A 15,782-nucleotide genomic window follows, 5' to 3' on the forward strand; every position below is an offset into this window, starting at 1 on the left:
CGCCAGTATGGCGATGATGAATACACGCTTCCAATGCGCGTTCATCGTGATGTCGCCAGACACGAATGCGACCATCATGATGTTGTAAACAAAACCTGGGTTCATCCGAATAAATGACATTTTGCCATTCGTGGACCCAGCTTCGTCGTTGAGTACACCATCGCAGGCGCTCCTGTCTGTGATGCAGCGTCAAGGGTAACCGCAGCCATGAACTCTGAGCTGATAGTCTATGGCGCTGCAAACGCCGTCGAACTGTTCGTGCAGATGGTTGTTGTCTGGCACACGTCCCCATCTGTTGACTCAGGGATCGAGACGTGGCTGCACGATCCGTTGCAGCCATGCGGATAAGATGCCTGTCATCTCGACTGATAGCGATACGAGGCCGTTGGGATCCAGCACGGTGTTCCGTATTACCCTCCTGAACCCATCGATTCCATATTCTGCTAACAGTCGTTGGATCTCGACCAACGCGAGCAGCACTGTCGCGATACGATAAACCGCAATCGCGATAGGCTGCAATCCGACCTTTAAATGTCGGAAACGTGATGGTACACATTTCTCCTCCTTACACGAGGCATCACAACAACATTTCACCAGGCAACGCCGGTCAACTGCAGTTTGTGTATGTGAAATCGGTTGGAAACTTTCCTCATGTCAGCACGTTGTAGGTGTCGCCACAGGCGCCAACCTTGTGTGAATGCTCAGAAAAGCTAATCATTTGCATATCACAGCATCTTCTCCCTGTCTATTAAATTTCGCGTCTGTGGCACGTCATCTTCGTGGTGTAACAATTTTAATGGCCAGTAGTGAATATCGCACGCCGGAGATACATAGACCAGTGGTTTTGTTGGGTTCTTGCCACCACAGTTTTCGTTTGCCTGTCCGCGGGAATATGGTAACTGCTTCTTGGTCGGGCCGTTTCTTGACACCTTGATTGGATGATTTAGGGTCGGTGTCGTGTATTTCTGTGGTTCAGTGTCTGTACAGGCACCACCCTTTCTCCAGCTTCTGGTTTTGGGTAACTCGGGGAGGTTGGTTCAATTGGCTCTAACTATGCGACTTAACTTCAGAGGTCATCAGTCGCCTAGAACTTAGAACTAATTAAACCTAACTAACCTAAGGACATCATACACATCCATGCCCGAGGCAAGATTCGAACCTGCGACCGTATCGAACTCGGGGAGGTATTGGCTTGTAATGCAAGGTTTGGGGCTGATCTGCTGTGGCCCTGTAGACCACCAATAACTATTCCGACCTATGTGATCTGGGCCCCTTTAGACATGTCACTCCCTCACCGAGCTAAGGAAAAGTTTTTTTGGGAACTGCCTTTAATGTGAAGGTTTGTGTGCTGGATTATTCTTATTTATCTTGTAACAACTGACAGGTGTGATATAAGTTATTTAACTGGCTCTAGAGACAAATATTTTTGCTTTAGTACAAACTAACTACTTAAAGGTGTTTTTTAAGGAACTGTTCTCTTACAGATATAACAAGTTTAAAATCTCATTATTGGGAAGTTGTTAACGTCATACCTTGCAATATCCTCTACATAGAGAAAATTTGCCAGCTATTTAAAAGAGTTTTTTTAAATTGTTGTCTTATATATATATATATATATATATATATATATATATACATATATATATATATATATATATATAGTTAAAATCTTTCTATTGCGAAGTTGTTAACGTCATACCTAGCAATCTTCTTTTTATACAGAAAATTTGTCAGCTATTCGAAATTTGAATTTTTTTTTTTTTAAATGCCAGACTTAAAAATTTATTATTGAGAAAGATAACCCTATCAATGTGTGTTTCTTCACCAGCACCTCCTGGCCCCTACTTCCATGATAACGTTTTTGGAATAACTTGTGTACTTAAGTTGTTGTTTGTGAATCACCCTTATTGACGGTTCACATTTGTCTCTGATGAACACCCGCCGTCAAGTGCGACATACTGGATTCTTTTACTTAAAAAGTCTTCGAGCCGCTCACGTACGTAGAAACCTATTCCGTACTCTCGGAACTTCGTTAACAGTTTGGGTGGGGCACTGTGTCCAAGGCACTGTGGAAATCTGGCGTGTACGTTCACAAAATATTTAATGGTAAACAGCGGCTACAGTGAAATTGTTCAGTCACTAGCGATAAATGTCTTGACGTAATAAATTAACAATGGGCTTGTACGTGAGTGCTGTTATTTATCTCTGACGTAAACCGCGGAAGGAAGACAAGTATCGAAGCTGGAGTCTAAGTAAAGTGTCACGGGGTTATAAGCCCTCCCTCCCCCCTCCCCCTCCCCCCTTCTATGAGAAAAGTTTTCTGAAACCACATATATTTCAGCGTATATCGCTCTACAAAACTTCCACTCACATTTCACAAGATAAAGTACCATCTAAACTACGGGCCTCGAAACTATTAGAGAATCCCAGACTTTACGAGCTATGTTTACCACAGGGTGCTTTCCAGTTGCTTGGCTGGGAGCTAGTCCACATGGAAGAAGTTGCGATCTGACCGGCTGCAGAAAACATTCCCTTCAGGCAACTTTAAAACACGCCCTTTTTCGAGCAACCGCTGCTTCATATCACGTGCATCCGCGTGCGGTGTGTAACACTCAGTTGCTAGCGAATTCCCTCTGCTGGTAGAATGTATCTTGGCAACCCAATCCAAGTAACGGGGTGTTTATAATTTTAATTACAGTTTCAAAAAACTCTAAAAAATGAAGCATAGCTCAAAATGAAGACAAATTTGAAGAGAATGTTTTCACAGAAGAGGAAAACATTACGAAACAAACAAAAGATAACAAAATTTTTGTCACTAGATGACGCTGAAAGCGACAGAACATGCAAAACAAAAGACGCAAGGTACACGACTCTTCTACAAGAACGATGGCTGTGCGTCAGTAGCTCTGCAGAAGTTCTGAACGCTAAAGGATGTGGAAAAAAGCGTTGGTCCCATGTTCGCCAACAGTCTGGAGAATGTGATTACGAAATTCGAACATACAGGTTCTTCTGAAGTGCAATGCGGCTGAGGAAAGAAAACGGTTGATCCGACGTCAGAAGAAATTATGGCCACAGCGTTGCAGCAGAGGTCGACCTGTAGTGTGCAAACACTGTAAGCCGCCCCATGTACTGTTTATTGATTTATAGTTTATTATATAGTGCTAACGTTGAAAATGAGGTGGAGTGATTAGGTAAGGAAAGAGGAGGTTCTGCGGAGAATTAGCGAAGAAAGGAATATGTGGAAAACACTGACAAGGAAATCTGTCGCCGGCCGAAGTGGCCGAGCGGTTAAAGGCGCTGCAGTCTGGAACCGCAAGACCTCTACGGTCGCAGGTTCGAATCCTGCCTCGGGCATGGATGTTTGTGATGTCCTTAGGTTAGTTAGGTTTAACTAGTTCTAAGTTCTAGGGGACTAATGACCTCAGCAGTTGAGTCCCATAGTGCTCAGAGCCATTTTTGAAGGAAATCTGTCGAGACACCAGGGAATGACGTCCATGCTACTAGAGGGAGCTTCAGAGGGCAAAACCGATGAGGAACAAAGATACTGGAATACATCCAGCAAGTAATTGAGGACGTACGTCGCAAGTGTTATTCTGAGATGAAGATATGGGCACAGAAGAGGAATTCGTGGCGGACTGCATCAAACCAAGAAGACGACTAAAAAAAAGAAATTTATTATGACTTCCTATAGTCTGGCTGGTTGGAAGACGAGGCGTCGGACATCATAAGTAGCCAGTTTTTGAGGGCGAACTGACTCCCAAGGTACATGCGCCGATAACTAATTTTCTGATAATGAGCCTGCAACGCATGCCTATGTTCTATCTATTCTTTCACACTATTCTATAACTCATTCCCTTCTAAAATGTAAAAACGGTAAGTTAGATCCTTAAGCTGTAGGATCGATATCTTTAGGGTACAGATGATGATGATGATGATGAGGTCCCATACTCCGAGGAGCGTAGGGAGCGACGCCGGAAACCCGCACCGCCGTACTAGGCAAGGTCCTAGCGGAGGTGGTTTGCCATTGCCTTCCTCCAGGGTACAGATATCGACCCAATTATTGGAGGATCGAATCTGCCGTTACGAGTCTTTGCTACGGAGCAGCGACATCGCTGACGTGGATGCCCCTAGTGACAGAACGGAAAGATTGGCGCCTGGGGAAGATATGGTTTGAAGGTGTGAATCAGTCCGGTCGGAGTATGCTCGCATGGCTGATCCCGAGCGACTGCGCTTCCCGCGATAGTGGCGCATAAAAGTGAAGTGTTTTATGAGCTATTGTAGAAAGTCGTGCTACAGCCATCACGCGAGTAGGACATGTATGTATGGACGCAAAATGCTCGTGGTGGGAATTAACAATTTTGCAGCTCAATATAAATTTCGTATCGAAATAGTTGTTATGTAAGAAATGGACATCATGCAGTAATGATTCGACAGTGGCAAACCCATTATCCTCGCGACGGATGAGTGGCTGCTATTGTAGTGGGAATGTAATCTGAACAAGCAGGGACGTTTCACTTGAATTAAAAGTGAAAGAAAATAGCTGTGTCGCACAAAACTGGATTGGTCCGACCTGAAACACACATAGAGGGGTCTCGAACTACTTGGGAAGATGAGAGAAACATTTACGCAATAAAAGCAGGAATGTTTGTAACACTTTCATGCCGATGTGCTCTTTGACCATTTATTACTGTACATATACTTGCTTTTACCTTTATGTAAATTTATATGTACACGATGTAAGAATTAATTTGTTTATTTTGCTCTATAATCAATTATGTACACTCCTGGAAATGGAAAAAAGAACACATTGACACCGGTATGTCAGACCCACCATACTTGCTCCGGACACTGCGAGAGGGCTGTACAAGCAATGATCACACGCACGGCACAGCGGACACACCAGGAACCGCGGTGTTGGCCGTCGAATGGCGCTAGCTGCGCAGCATTTGTGCACCGCCGCCGTCAGTGTCAGCCAGTTTGCTGTGGCATACGGAGCTCCATCGCAGTCTTTAACACTGGTAGCATGCCGCGACAGCGTGGACGCGAACCGTATGTTGCAGTTGACGGACTTTGAGCGAGGGCGTATAGTGGGCATGCGGGAGGCCGGGTGGACATACCGCCGAATTGCTCAACGTGGGGCGTGAGGTCTCCACAGTACATCGATGTTGTCGCCAGTGGTCGGCGGAAGGTGCACGTGCCCGTCGACCTGGGACCGGACCGCAGCGACGCACGGATGCACGCCAAGACCGTAGGATCCTACGCAGTGCCGTAGGGGACTGCACCGCCACTTCCCAGCAAATTAGGGACACTGTTGCTCCTGGGGTATCGGCGAGGACCATTCGCAACCGTCTCCATGAAGCTGGGCTACGGTCCCGCACACCGTTGGGCCGTCTTCCGCTCACGCCCCAACATCGTGCAGCCCGCCTCCAGTGGTGTCGCGACAGGCGTGAATGGAGGGACGAATGGAGACGTGTCGTCTTCAGCGATGAGAGTCGCTTCTGCCTTGGTGCCAATGATGGTCGTATGCGTGTTTGGCGCCGTGCAGGTGAGCGCCACAATCAGGACTGCATACGACCGAGGCACACAGGGCCAACACCCGGCATCATGGTGTGGGGAGCGATCTCCTACACTGGCCGTACATCACTGGTGATCGTCGAGGGGACACTGAATAGTGCACGGTACATCCAAACCGTCATCGAACCCATCGTTCTACCATTCCTAGACCGGCAAGGGAACTTGCTGTTCCAACAGGACAATGCACGTCCGCATGTATCCCGTGCCACCCAACGTGCTCTAGAAGGTGTAAGTCAACTACCCTGGCCAGCAAGATCTCCGTATCTGTCCCCCATTGAGCATGTTTGGGACTGGATGAAGCGTCGTCTCACGCGGTCTGCACGTCCAGCACGAACGCTGGTCCAACTGAGGCGCCAGGTGGAAATGTCATGGCAAGCCGTTCCACAGGACTACATCCAGCATCTCTACGATCGTCTCCATGGGAGAATAGCAGCCTGCATTGCTGCGAAAGGTGGATATACACTGTACTAGTGCCGACATTGTGCATGCTCTGTTGCCTGTGTCTATGTGCCTGTGGTTCTGTCAATGTGATCATGTGATGTATCTGACCCCAGGAATGTGTCAATAAAGTTTCCCCTTCCTGGGACAATGAATTCACGGTGTTCTTATTTCAATTTCCAGGAGTGTATATTATGTAAAAAGGAGTAGCGGCGTCTCTGGACGCGGGAGGATGTTACGTCAGAGCGCGCGCTACACAGAGAGAGATCTCTGGTGTTGGTCAAGTGCGGACGCATGGATGGCGTGCACTGTACTGGAGGAGTGATTGTTTAGCGGCACGTAGCAAGTGATGAGCGTGGGCGGTGGAAATATTGGCTGCAGCAACATCAAGAACCCGCCACGCCAATATCATTGCTCGCTAATTATCATGGAAAGGAGCCAGCAGCAGTATCGTCGTCAGCAACTTCGTCACGGCGAGAATGGACTGAAGTATGATTGCGGCATCCCAGCTTATCGTCAACGAGTTTTGTAACGGCGTTACTCAGCTTTGTGGTGTTTTGCGAGTGAATAATTACCATAGTTTAATGAAAACTGTTTACCCATGATTCTCCTTAAGTCATTCACCAAGTAGGTTCCTGTCCTGTCCTAATGTTACAATAATCCGAGTACCGCTTATGAAAAATGAAAATTGTAGTTCCAGTTAATTCTGCTTTTGAATCAAATGATTTAGTTAGATTAAAGTATTGAAATTAAAGCATTCAGTAATTTCAGTCTCACTAACTTTAAGTTTAAACATTAATCTGAGGAGATCTAATTGTTGCAAATAATAAATCAACTAATCAAATTAAAATGATTCCTGACACTATGAACAAAAGCACTAACTAGAATTAATGAGTGAATGCAAACATCAGTGATTATTGTAATTTGTTGTTAGTAAAGTTCTAGTTCACATTTCGACTTCCAGTCGTGCTAAAGTATAATAATTACCTTTTGATACAGTAATTATCAATTTATACTTCCCTTTTCAGAAGTTAAAAGATTTCCTTGTAATTATTTTTTGCGATTTTCCAAAATTCATATGAAAATAGTACACGTTATTGTGAGGTAGTGCCACTGTCACTTACAACAGTAAGCAACCATTAATCTAAGTGTTATCCTGTATGTTTTCAAAATTTCAGCTCTATTAGTTAATGATATTTCGAGTGCAAACTACTCGTATTTTCCTTCTCGCTTTATTACGTGAATGTGCCAACTGTTTTTGCTAACGTGCGTGCAGCCCTGTGTTGCCGCGCGTGTTCGAGTTATTCTTGAAATTGACTGCTTGGCTCATTAATTCACCTACCGAACAGGAATTTTACCCAATTGGGCTGGCGACCGTATTCCTTTTAGCTATAATTATTTCAGTAACTCTTATTATCTTCCGATCCACATGGTACCCCTTTTCGTTGGCACAGCACGTGAATGATAGCACAAACCTTTCGAACAACCATACTAAATTTTACATTAGTTAAGTAGGTGGAATAAGTTGTCCTAGAAGGCATCTTGTTGTTAACCTCCCCCTCATTTATCGACTTTATATAGAATCTTCGGAACGATAGCCTTTTCAAAGTTTTATTCCAATTGTTTAGGCACATGCTTACACGGTCATATATTTCTAATATTGTCAAGAGAAGGGAAGGGGGACGTTACAAGTTTTTGGACGAATAAGATGATCTGTAGAAAGAGGATATCATATTGAAAGATAAGACAGATAAGGCAGTAATCAGCTCTGTAACTGAGATTAAAATACGTGGGAGTGGGACTAAGTCACTATTTGATTCAGGAAGCCAACTGTATGCGATAGGAAACAACTTGTATAAAGAATTATTGAAATCGGTAGAGGAAATACCGAGTTTACCTATCAGTGGATACAAAATAAAAGGAGCTATAGGTGGATATGGAAATATCAATATATTACTGCCAAGTAATGTTACAAGCTGCAATACAAGAAACATATCGGATGGACGATATAGTAGCGCATAACTAGCGAGAAAAAATTCATCATGGGTTCCAATTGACTGACGAAGCACAGTGCAGAGATAGTTTATGGGAGAAATGATATAAAATTCTACAAAGGGGAATCAGAGAAAAAAGTGTAATTTAATGACAAAATGACAATACGTAGAGTACAGGGTTTTTCCAGCGCATACCGATTGGCAGCTTGTGAAGAGGAAGCAGAAGAGGAAAATTACGGGATATTGTTTATACATTTGTTAGTTGATGCATTTGTTAACTATTTTTCCACATAACCGTGATCCCTTCGGATGAATGTAGTAAGCCGTAGCACAAGCATCTTTAAGATACCCAAGAAATCTGCCACCAGCTCATTACGCCGCTTTAGAGCCTTTCTCTGTCCCTGCTTGTTGGTTGAGAATTGAATTCCAATCACGTGTGCCATCATAACATGAGGGCAACAAATTAGGGGAATACGGGGAGGTGGCTCAAAACATCCCAACCACATGAGTCCAAGAGCGCCTTTGTGGCTAAGGCTGCGCGAGATGCCGGGCGTTGTACTGTAGCAAGCACATTCCTCTCGTCAGCATTTCTTTGAGTTATTTTAGGACCTCACAATACCGTTGACCATCGATGGTCTCACCCTCTGACAGGGACTCAACAAAATGATTCCTTTTCCGTCCCAAAATATTGAGACCTTTTTTGTCGGAAACAGTGGTTTTCAATTGTTTGACAGATGGCGAATTGGTGTGACGCCACTGTGACGATTGTCTTTCTGTCTCAGGAGTGTAATGAACAATTCATATTTCACCTATGGTCACAAAAGAGCCCAAAAAATCCTTTGTGATTTAAGTCGCTTAACTCGCGTGCTATTTACCCTATTTTTCTCGTGCTTCTCTCTCAGCAGTTTTGAAACTCATCTTGCACACAGTTTCTGGTGTCCCAGCGTTTGTGTGAGTGTCACTTTCGAGAAACTTCTAGAAAGTTGTGAAAACTTTGAGAAATTTCATCTACTTTCAATCGGTGGTGTTCACGAACAGTTTCCTTGATGTTTTGCACCAACTTATCAGTCAAAATAGCAGGTATCCCACTCCTCTGCTCGTCACGAACATCTTCTCTGCCTTCACTAAACTCCCTACACCACTTCAACATTCTCACTCTGTTCATAACACCTTCGCCGTAAATCGTTTTGATTCGAGAAAAAATTTCGATACATGTTAGTCCTTCCACGAATGGGAAGCAGATGACAGAGCATGGCTCACACCTGGCGGGATTTCTTACCCCCTCTACCATTCCGTGCTGTCAGGCTTTTTTTTTAAAAAAAAAAAAAACAGCCCATTAATGCCCGCAGTAAACATATCTCCTGAACAAGTCTTGTAGAAGTCTTTGCACGACCCAAGTGAGAGGTGAATAATTTTTCACACAATCATGCAACAGTGATGTGTATTCTGGGGTGCTTGGAGGAAAATTCTGTGATAAATCAAATTCAATATGGATATCTATTTGTCCCAGTTTATCCGCCACCGGTAGCTGGGTGGTCAGCGCTACAGAATGTCAACCCTAAGGGCCCGAGTTCGTTTCCCGGCTGGGTCGGAGACTTTCTCCGCTGAGGGACTGGATGTTGTGTTGTCCTAATCATCATCATTTCATCCCCATCGACGGGCAAGTCGCCAAAGCGGTTTCAAATCGAAAGACTTGCACCCGGTGAACGGTTTACCCGACGGGAGGCCCTAGTCACACGACATTTTCACATGTCCCAATTTGATACTTTCATTTTGTTTTGAATAATCAATTATGACCATTGGCACTAATAGTGTTGTGGAGTAAGCAAACATATACATTGACGGAAAATAATCGCTACGCAAAAGGTAATTAATGTAGAGAAGTGAGATTTCCGGCTTACATTTGTCTAGGTAACATATTTAAGTGATTAACATTTCAAGATCGCAGTGCAATGTAAGCGCGAGATAAGCCAATGCGAATGTCACTCGCTGTACATTAATAACCAGTGTAACGTCCAGAATGTTGAATGCAAGCATGCAGACGTGCATGCATTGTGTTGTACGGGTGCTGGTTGTCATTCTGTGGGGTGGAGTTCCACGACTGTTGCAATTGGTCGGGCAATACGGGGACTTTAAATGGCGTTTGTAAATGACGCGGACGTTGTTTTCCGATACTGTTCCACATGTGCTAGATTGGAGACAGATCTAAAGATAGAGAAGGCCAAAGGAATATGTCAACACTCGTCGAGCGTGTTGGGTTACAACAGCAGTATGTGGGCGAGCTTTATCTTGTTGAGAAATACCCCCTGGAATGCTATTCATGAATGGCATCATAACAGGTCGAATCACCAGACCGAATTACAATTTTGCATTCGGAGTGCTTGTGATAACCACGAGAGTATTAAATAATTTCCAGCACTGCTTCTATATGCGTATCAGCTACTGGTATCTTCCCCAAAATGTACTGATGTCAGTATGTGTATGGGATAGTTCCGTATTCTGTCATTATTTTCTCCTCAATGAACTCCACCACATAGCACAGTCAATCCCATTCATCCCACGACTACTACACTGTAGCACTAACGGGTTGAACATTGTCAATTAAAGTTATAGTCAGGTCAAAATAACAGTCAGGTGCTAGACCCTCATTCACATGTTTAGTTCCACTAGCAGTCGTACTGCATTGGAGCGGACAATAATAGGTTGAACATCTGTGACTCCTCATCCATTATTGCTGCTACAACAACATCAGGGTCCGCAACTCGTGGTCGTGCGGTAGCGTTCTCGCTTCCCATGCCCGGGTTCCCGGGTTCGATTCCCGGCGGGGGCCTGGGATTTTCTCTGCCTCCTGATGACTGGGTTTTGTATGATGTCCTTGGGTTAGTTAGGTTTAAGTAGTTCTAAGTTCTAGGGGACTGATGGCCATAGATGTTAAGTCCCATAGTGCTCAGAGCCATTTGAACCATTTTTTATTAAATCAGTGGAATAAAACCGAGTTTATTACATGCACTCTTTGCTAATAATTCAGTGTTTAAGTCAGAGACATAATTTAATTTAGTATCAATTGCGACAAATTTATAACTGTTTTTCACGAAATATTAGTCAACCAAATAAAATAAAGATTTCATTACCTTCGAGTTATAAGGTAAAGTCAAATATCAATAGAAGTCAATTACTTCTGGCAAGAAAAAGTATTCTTTTTCATCACAGCATCATCAATAAACCTTGTCAATAGCACGTACAGTATACTGACAAAGGCTGGAAAAAGACTGGCTGCATCAGAGAAATATATGCTTGTGAAGTAATGCAAAACAGACTGCACCAACTCTCGCTTTCCAGTCCTTTGTTTCGTTGCTGGGAAGAAACGATTAGAGAGATCCATGGCGACCGCTAAAGTGCTTGCAGTAAAAACTGATGAACATTAACATCATCCAGCAACTAATTTGGACTCGATCTTTTGGTTGTCTTTTATTGCGTCCCGTTTCCCTCTCTGCTCACTCACCCGCCACTCTTTTGTTCGATGCGCCGAACATCTCAGAGGAACTTACGCCACAAGACCGGAGGAGAACTTGTTGCTAAGCATTTGACGGGGATAGCTGTGGGAAACGGCTTAATGCGGGAAACGGAAAGTATCACTCGAGTGTATAAATTACTTCCCTTTTTCCATTTGAATGAGGCGTTTATAACTGACTCTGTGAAAGAAAGCAGTTAATTCTTTATTCATCAGCATTTTACAGCCCTACTTTAAAGGAGATTGAGGACCGCATGAACGAGAGAAGCAGTCGCGGAATAAATACAGAAACAGGTGACGGCTGAAAGGGGACAATACAGTATATACAACGCTATGCTTTTAGATTTATTTTGAGATTAAAGACTGTTTTGATAAGTGGACAAATTATTCTTGCTTAAACATTATTGTAGCTCTGATAAGGGAAGATATATTCACTATGAAGCTGAAATTTCGTAAATACCACAACAATCTCTGATCGCAAATGCTTATTTTTGTTTATAAAATTTATTATTGTGGTCCCTGGAAAGTAACTGCACTTCGACTGCTAAAATTTTAATAATTATTGTCGAAGTATTCTTAACAACGTCCCCGAATTTACTGTACCTCCAACAAATCTGTTGGGCTTAAATTATGCTGCTGGCTGAAACTCGAGGTACAAAGCTGTGAACTATTTAGCGGGGCAGACAATGTATATCTAAAAGAAAGATTAATCTCCGTAAGGAGGGGATTATTCACTGCAATCACCAAAAATATTGTGTCTACCAAGATGGAAATTCAGTCGGACTGCGTAGTCTGCAGAGCAGGACGATTGATCAGAGTTTGTAAGACCCGTGGGAGACAGCAGCCCCAACGAAATCATGTTAGTTTCAAGAATCATGACTGAGTGATAGAGTGAGAGACTCAAATAAAGAAATAAATAAAACAAAATAAAATAAAACGACACTCCACGAAGTAATTATCCGAATGGAACGGAAATCGGTAATTGCGAATTACGTTTACAGACAAACCAAAGACTAAAATTACAGAAGATTTGAATGATTTTTTGAAGAGGAAGAGCTTCACAACTTGAGCAAGTCAATAACGCGTTAATTCACCTCTAGCCCTTACGGAAGCAGTTATTAGTCTTGACATTCGGCTTACCATTCATTGACAGATTGATAGAGTTGTTTGATGTTCTCGTGAGGAATGTCGTGCCAAATTCTGCCGAATTGGAGCATTAGATCATGAAAATCCCGAGCTGGTTGGGCGATCCTGGCTACGATGCTCCGAACGTTGTCATTTGCGGAGAGATCCGGTGACCTTGCTGGACAAGTTACGGTTTGGCAAGAACGAAGACAAGCAGTCGAAATTCTGCCGTCGTCTTCCTGAAATGCGAGCGCAGGATGGCTTGCGGTAAGGGCAACAAGCCTGGGCATAGAAAATTGTCGAGACACCGCGGTGCTGTAAGGGTACCACGGTTTAAAACCAAACGGGGCCTGCAATGAAGTGAAATGGCACCCTAAACCATCACCCATGGTTATTGGGCCGTATAGCAGATGACAATCAACTTGGTATCCCACCGCTGTGAGGTGCGTCTCCAAAGACGTCTTTGTTGGTTATCGGGACTCAGTGCGAAGCCGGGCTCATCACTGAAGACAATTCTACTCCAGTCACTGGGATTCCAGGCCGAATATGCCCGACGTCATTGCAGACGAGCTTGTTGGTGTACAGAGGTCAATGATAGTTGGTGTCTGACGCTGTGTTCGGCCATACTTCACCCACTGAAACTCGGTTGGTGGGTAACCATAGAGCGCACAGGATGAGTTTAAGGTTGTGGGTGGGGCCGTGAACATTTGCTGTGAGTTGCACGATTAAACACACAACTTCATTTTTCTAAGAATCACTTATTTACATGTTGGCTTAAGGATCGCAATTAAACAATACAATTGAAGGCCTAGTTAAAGAAAACTTAAGATGCTTTCTGGGTTGAAGGCCCAAAACCACACAGCAAACACAAGAACGGCTGAAGACCCGGCTTAGAAACCAGAATCAATTCAAAATAGATGGTAAATTTTTTTCTTAAAAAAAGCATGCAATGAAAACAATTAGCGGCTGAAGGCCTACACTACACGTCTGAAGGACAACTATAATTACAGCGCATTAATAAACAATTCTTCTAAACAAGTTTCCTTTTGAACTTACAACAGAAAGGCCTGAGCCTGATTAAGTAAATATTAACTTATTGCACGGCTGAAGGCCACAAACAAATTTGAAACAACGGCTGAAGCTCTGGACAACAAGACAGATAAATAATTTAGAATTATTAAAAAAAATTCCCTTATAGAATAAACATGGCTGAATGGCTTATTGTAAAATTTTAAAAAAAAGTCTTAATTAATACACGGTGGAAGGCCTTGCACAATACTTAAACTAAAATGAAAATCACAATCTAAAACCAACAGAACAAGTGGCGCTCAGAAGTGTTTCAAGGGTCGGCTTGGGGAGGTAGCTCAAACGTAACATGATATGAGACAGGCAGCCAAGAGTTGAAGTTAGGTAATCGGATGGTAACCCAAACTAGGGATGGCCCAACAACCGACCATCAATTTAACCATTTCTCTTATGTCCGACCATCGGCACAACGAAAGAAAATACCGGGCGAGGACGAGAATACGAACAGCACTGCTAGCCAGAACGGCCCACAAACGAAAGCAGAGATGTCACAGTAGTTGAGGTTTCATAACAGGTTAACTAATCACTCAACTTGAGCGTCCAGGTTCGGTGGGCCACGAACTTTGTCGCTCTCGCAGCTAGCGCCTCACGATCCGACAGCGCGTGCACGCCACCAGCGGCCCCGGTCTGGCATCGCGCTGCGGAGACTTGCTTGTTGCTCTGTCCCAACCGACTCACTCAATTCGGCTCGCAGACAGCATTAAAATTACTGCTCAGCCAAAACCACAAAACCACGCACGGTTCCGCGAAATACTTCCACAAACAACTCGAACAATACTAAAACCAGTCACTGTGCAACATCTAGGACGGATCACAAGTCGACACACACGGAGAACCCAGAAGGGGTCGCCGTCCAACTACACGTCGTCGGATGAAACGACCGACCGTATGACCAGCCAAGATCGTCCCCACTCAAGTCATGTGTTTCAGCAAAGGTCGGGCCCTCACTGCATTTGGGTCCCGACTCCCTTGATGTCGATTCGCAACTTGGACACACGACGACCCGGAGTCACTGGCTCGGTCCCAATGACGTACAGGGAACACCAGCCCTTTGGCCACCCGACATCTGTGCACAAGGAAGGAACCGACCCGAGTTCCACAAGATGACCAAATGAAGGGACCCAGAAGCGGTTAGAAGACCAAATATACGTTGCTCTATGAGACGACCGATCGAACGACTAACCAACAGTCGTCCCCGCTCAACTCTCCTTCCGTCGGACACTGCATGTGTGTGTCCCCAGCGGTCGGGCGAGTGCTCGCTGTCCAGACCTCACTGGAGCTCCATCCCGACTGAACTCACAGCACAGTGCGACACGGGGATACTAGCGGTCGCTCCAAAGATAGTACGACAGTGTTCTTATTGATAGCGCTGCTGCTGCCACTCACGGGAAGGCAGGCCAGCAACTTAATGACGCCAGTAAACCGAATAAGAAACGGGACGGGGGTACCGCAAAGACAAGATGTCAAATAATAAACGGCATGAACACCAGTCGCGCACGGCTCACCCATTCCCGCCAATATTGTCGAATAATGACATCGCTCTTACTCAAATGTCGAGTGGTACGCCGATTATTCCCAGCGCCTTCTTTGAGTCCAACTACAGGTCCTCTCTCAAATACTGATATCTCCGTATATTGTTCAAGCGCCTGTCGGTGAGGCATAGTTCGTGCCGAACTGAGTAGTCGGAATGAAATTTGCAAAGACTTTATGCATTGATATGGACATGTCCCCCCTCTGTATCCGTGTTACCTGGGCGGTGAAATTGCGCTGCAGCATCACAGATTCATCCACTGGCCACGACCAATTTACATAACTTCTTCTCAGTACGCTGTTTCTTCTCTTAGAGTGTGTATGTATGATCTCTACGTATACGGTGCAGGAATCGTGAGTACATCATTTTACTAATTATAGTATGCAGTGAGACATCTAAAGAGTCATCTTCCCCCAGCTCCAAATGTGCATGTACAGCGAAGAAAGTCTGTAGTACAATGGGAAATACTAATATGCACATTTTTCATAGTATTTGTGTAAATGTAAATGCATATGTAGAATAC

This window comes from Schistocerca americana, chromosome 6 (genome assembly GCF_021461395.2).
Source record: "Schistocerca americana isolate TAMUIC-IGC-003095 chromosome 6, iqSchAmer2.1, whole genome shotgun sequence".
NCBI lineage: Eukaryota > Metazoa > Arthropoda > Insecta > Orthoptera > Acrididae > Schistocerca > Schistocerca americana.